Source organism: Ascaphus truei, chromosome 2 (assembly GCF_040206685.1).
Source record: "Ascaphus truei isolate aAscTru1 chromosome 2, aAscTru1.hap1, whole genome shotgun sequence".
Classification (NCBI taxonomy): Eukaryota; Metazoa; Chordata; class Amphibia; order Anura; family Ascaphidae; genus Ascaphus; species Ascaphus truei.
In genome coordinates this window covers 306,063,013-306,069,012 of record NC_134484.1, presented here as the reverse complement: position 1 = coordinate 306,069,012, position 6,000 = coordinate 306,063,013, and positions in this window count along the sequence as shown.

The window sequence follows — 6,000 nt, the reverse complement described above, 5'->3', positions numbered from 1 at the left end:
TGTGTACAGTACAGTGGGTACAGTACAGTATGTGTCTTCTATTTTTTTAATACCCTTGTGATGTGCAGTACTGAGCATGCCTACAGTATACAGTACAATATGCCTGGACAGTAGTGTACATTGTAGAAACACTGTATTTTGTTACAGTATCAAAGGATCCAATGGAACAATTTAAAACAAATCAACATGTTCTTTTATTGGTGGAGTAAGTACAAAAACATTTATTTACAAATACGGTACAATGTAAAAACATTTTAAGTGCACAGCAATTCAAAACATCAACAGGTGTATGGTTTACTGCTAGTGAAAACATTTATGTACAGAAAGTAAAAACATTTACAGTCAGTCAGTAAGGTTTACAGTCACATGTTGTTATTAAAAAAAAATCTTTATTCATAAAATACACAAAACGCAACATCCCCTTTATTAAAGAATGGCAAGTCAAAACATTTACAGTGGGATGGTGTGCAGAACAGTCAGACAGGCCTGCACAACTACAGTCCTCGAGGGCCGCAAACAGGCCCGGTTTTCAGGATAACCTTTGAAAACTGGGCCTGTTTGCGGCCCTCGGGGACTGGAACAAAACATTTACTAAACATTTACAACAGTTGAACCCTCACGCAAATGTGTACCCCACCAGATTGTCCTTCCATGGCCGATGCCTTGCATGGCGCAAAATGCCGTTAATGGAGTCTCGAACGCCTTTCATTACAAGATCTGTAATTGAAAAATAGGCCTCGCTGTGCCAGCAACCACCGTGAGCTATCATGCACACGGAAAAACCAGAGAACGCAAAAGGACACCAACGGTAATAAATGCGTAAGTATATTTATATAACTAAAACATTTTTTTATATAAAATATTGTACTGTAGATCTACTAGTGTACTGTAATAGTGTACTGTAGATCTACTGTATCTAATTTTATAGTTATTTCGGTATATTTATACAGTATAGCAACGGTATATGTATATTTTTTATATTGCTGCATATTAATAGAACAATATATTGTGTACTGTAGATCTACTGTATCTAATTTTATAGTTTTTTTGTTATATTTATATAGTATAGCAACGGTATATGTATATTTTTTATATTGCTGCATATTAATAAAACAATATATTGTGTACTGTAGATCTACTGTATCTAATTTTATAGTTATTGCGGTATATTTATATAGCAACAGTATATACTGTATATTGTTTATATTGCTGCATATTAATAGTACAATATATTGTGTACTGTAGATCTACTGTATCTAATTTTATAGTTATTGCGGTATATTTATACAGTATAGCAACGTATATGTATATTTTTTATATTGCTGCATATTAATAGAACAATATATTGTGTACTGTAGATCTACTGTATCTAATTTTATAGTTATTGCGGTATATTTATATAGCAACAGTATATACTGTATATTGTTTATATTGCTGCATATTAATAGAACAATATACTGTGTACTGTAGATCTACTGTATCTAATTTTATAGTTATTGCGGTATATTTATACAGTATAGCAACGTATATGTATATTTTTTATATTGCTGCATATTAATAGAACAATATATTGTGTACTGTAGATCTACTGTATCTAATTTTATAGTTATTGCGGTATATTTATATAGCAACAGTATATACTGTATATTGTTTATATTGCTGCATATTAATAGAACAATATCTCACTGTATACTATTTTTACTGCAAACGATGTGCTGTGCTTGTGGCCTACTGCACTGTAACTTACCGGATTGTTGTTTTTATGTACATTGTAGGGGGACAACTGTTCTGGTCGACAAAATAAGTGAGGAGAATGATGAGGAGAGTGCATTAAGGGTAAAATACACTCTGCAGAAAAATCAAAATTTCACTGTATCCGAGACCAGCATAAAGAAGATGAGACGCAGAATTGGATGGAAATATGGACGTGTGAGGTTAGTACTGGACAGTACAGGAGGTTAAAGTGTTGTTTAAGAAACTGTACTGTACCGCTAAAATTATTTATTCCTTGTCATTACAGAACATACCCCATGATAAGGGACGTTAACAAAATCAAGAGAGTGGTCCAGGCCCAGGCATGGATCGACAGAGGGGAAATTTTCCAGGATTGCATCTTCACTGACGAGTCTACTGTTTCGCTGGAGAGATTTGCCACCTTTGCATTCCACAAAAAAGGTCGCATATCTATGAAGCCACGGCCAAAACACCCAGTGAAGATGCATGTGTGGGGTGCCATCTCTAGACGTGGACCAGGATGCATTGTCATCTTTGAAGGTAAAATATATAAAATATAATGTAGCCTTATGCACTGTACTGTACTAGTGTGCAGTTTTTTGAGCACTTTTCTTTTCTTGTTATAGGAATCATGAATAAAGCTTTCTTCCAAGACAAAATTGTGCCTGAGATTGTGGAATACATCACACGCCAGTTCCCGGATGGTCACCGTTTCTACCAGGACAACGATCCAAAGCACACCGCGTCAACAGCGCATGTCCTTGAGCGCGGTATGAACTGGGTGAAGACGCCAGCGGAGTAAGTGCGGTAACCGTGTCTCATTTTTTTCCCACTGTTTTTACTGTGTACTGTATCTCTTTAACTAATTGTCCTTTTTTTCCAATGACAGATCGCCAGACTTCAATCCGATCAAAATGGTCTGGCATCAGCTGAAGGGCTATATCCGAAAAGTCGTGAAACCCTCCAAAAAGGATGAGTTGGCGAAAGGCATACTGAGTTTTTGGAACAATGTACTCACCGTGGAACGCTGCAATAAATATATTGACCATATTGCGACTGTGTTGCCCATTGTGATCGCGCGTAATGGGCAAGCATCAGGAAGGTAGTATGGTATACTGAAGTACTGTAGTGTAGTATTGTAAGTACAGTATGATACAGGTAAGTATGGCACAGATTTTTTCTTTCCTTGTAGTCAGAGTATACAGTAGTTGCAGTATAGACTAGTTTGACAGTACTACGGTAACTGCATACTGTAGTCCAATATGGAGTAGCTATACAGTACACAATGCCATAATACAGTATGCACCTACTGTACAGTACAGTAACTGCTCAATTTATTTATTTCCAGAGAGAGCAGCACCTGCCATCTAGTTACAAAGTATTTAACAGTAGTCAGAATATACAGTAGTTCCAGTATGGACTTGTTTGACAGTGCTAACAGCGTACTTTAGTCCAATATGGAGTAGCTACAGTATACAGTACACAATGCCATAATACAGTACAGTATGCACCTAACTGCTCAATTTATTTATTTCCAGAGAGAGCAGCACCAGCCATCTGGTTCCAAATGATTTAACAGTAGTCACAGTATACAGTAGTTCCAGTATAGACTATACTATAATAGTATACTATAATACAGTACGCACATAACTGCACTAATTTTTTGTTTTCTTGTCTTTTCAGGAAAAAAGGATGGACTGGGAGAGAGGGGGGTGTCGTGTACAGTCTGAACTGTTTGTACAGTCAAGTGTACAGTATCTAAACATCAGTAATGATGTACACAAAACCTCTCCGCTCTCAATGTACTGTACTGTACCGCTGTACTGTACACAGAATGAGGAAGAAGATAAAGACGGAAAAAATGATATTACTATATATATATATATATATATTATAAATTATATATTATTAAATAATATTATTATCAATGTGCATTATTCATGTTTATCCACCGGCCCTCAATTTCCATCTGACAGAAGAACTTAATAAAGACTGCATAATGTATTATTCATGATTATTTTTATATTTGTATTTTTTGGTTCCTGATAAAATAAAATAAATATTTATTTACATTCCTGCTAATCATAATCATTGACAACAACCCCCCCCCCACACACACACACACCTACAGTACACCAAAGAAAAAGAATGAATGACAAAACAACATGAATCAGTTAAGGGTTTTTTAACTCTCAATTCTCACAGTGCTGTGCAAATCAGATTTACATATCAAATTCGAGAAGGGATTTTTCCAAAGCGTTACTACAAACAAAGCCTCAAAGGGTTGGAGGGGGGGGGGGGGGTTGGGTGAGTCATGCGCAGTAATCAGCTAGCTCCCATCTCAAAGAGGATTACACGCAGGCACAGTGAGGTGACGCTCGGCTAGGGACGGATTAAAAACACAATAGCAAGCTTCAGAAAATGAATCACTCAAGCAAGCAGTGGTGGGTGAAGTTACAGGCGCATGCACAGTAATCATCTGCTGTCAAGCAGGAATGTGATTGAAACCAGAAAGACACACGTTCAAAGGAATGGTACTGCACTGTAGATAAGATAAGAAGTTGAAATACCCTGCAGTGCAGTAAATTATCCTGTGTGTGTCCGAGCAAGGGGAGAGCGCTGTATATGCCGAAATGTGACACTGTTACAGTACTGTACACGCCTATGCGTTTCAACAATTTTCAAATGAGACATACAGTACAGCACTGCAAATGCATGTATACTGTAAATATGCAAATTTACAATTACTGCGCGCGCACATGCAGACTGTGTACTGACGTAGGTTGAACTGCTAAGGTATTAGACTTCCAAGACAACAGCTCGCGAACGCCCCCCTGAGTTTTTAGACGGCATTGCAGTATTGCAGACAGCAAGAATAAAATGCTAATATCACGAGCGCTAAAATAACGCAATTCACTCCGGACCCCCCAAAAAAACCGCATCTGACCGAGATTATCAGAGAGCCGCGGATACAGCCGATGTAGGCTAAAGGCGGCCGCCACTGTAGTCTCCTGAGGCGGGTAGTCGTATGATGCCTGAAGGGGGTAAACTGATAACAAAGTGCAGGAACTTCTGGAGAGGGTCTGCAATACTGGCAGCCAAGAGGAGTGATGCCAGAGTGCTGAAGGGAAAAGCCCCAAAGCACTACTAGCCAGTGTCCTGACTATCACTGTTGAGCACTTGTACTGGACTGTCATCGTGTGCAGTGTACTTAAGAGTTTTGCCTAGCCTGGTGTATGCTGAATTACCACTGAGCAGAGGCTACTATGGATTGCAGTGTTCACAGGAGAGCGAGTCCCCTACCAAATTGTGAGGGTCGCGCTGTGTGGAAACCCGTCGTTAGTGCACCCAAAATGGCATCTGCCCAGCAAGGGAGTACATGGCGGAGATGTGAGCTAAAATGGCGGTTCCCACCGAGACTGGATGGCGCACGTGTTGTGTGCAAACAGGCCATGAGAAAGCTAATTGAAAAGATCTGGCCGGGTCTGGCGCAAAAGCCAGCGCACTGACTGTAGGAGGGGAGTGACGCGAAAGCTGAAGCCGCACCCACCTGCTCCGCGACTGGCTCAGAGAAGAGTCAGAGCCAACCCCTGATGCCGAGTGCCCCTCCTCTAATCTCCACCAGAGGGAGGGGGCACGATGAGAGACAATCACAGAGTTCTGCCCAAGCTGAAGGAGGAGCCGGATGTGAGTTGCCACACCCACACTCTTGCAGAGTTTGCGAAAGAGAAGGAGTGAATTGTCGAGCTACGGTAGTGGTCTGAACACAGCAAGCAATATGGCTGCATGCCATATCTCCACATATCAACTTCCAGAAGGCTTCTTGCTTGTTGAGGTAGAAGGCCGGGAGTTCCTTAGGTGTCTGTGCCTACAATGCAGACTACCTGAGGCTGAGCCCAGCACCAGTGCACGATGCCCGCAGTGTGGGATCTATTATCTATGGCTGGTAGATCTGTTCCCTACCATCGTTGCCCAGCCTAAGGGACCTCAAGCGACGCTGATGGAGGTGGACAGCATCGATGTGGCTGCGAGTCCTGGCCCGTGTGCCCTAAAACAGAGTGATCCGGTTGTCGACCTGGTTTCCTATGCGGGGCCAGAGCAAGAAACCAGAGCAAGAAAAGGTGACTACCAAGGCTGAATGGGGGTCGCTAGCATTGGTGGTGCCGGAGTGGGACCGCTTCGTGCCCATTACTGCCAGTGACTGCGAGGGGCCCCGATGTCATCCCCTGCGGAGATGTCCACGCTGCTTTTGTCGGATGATGAGAA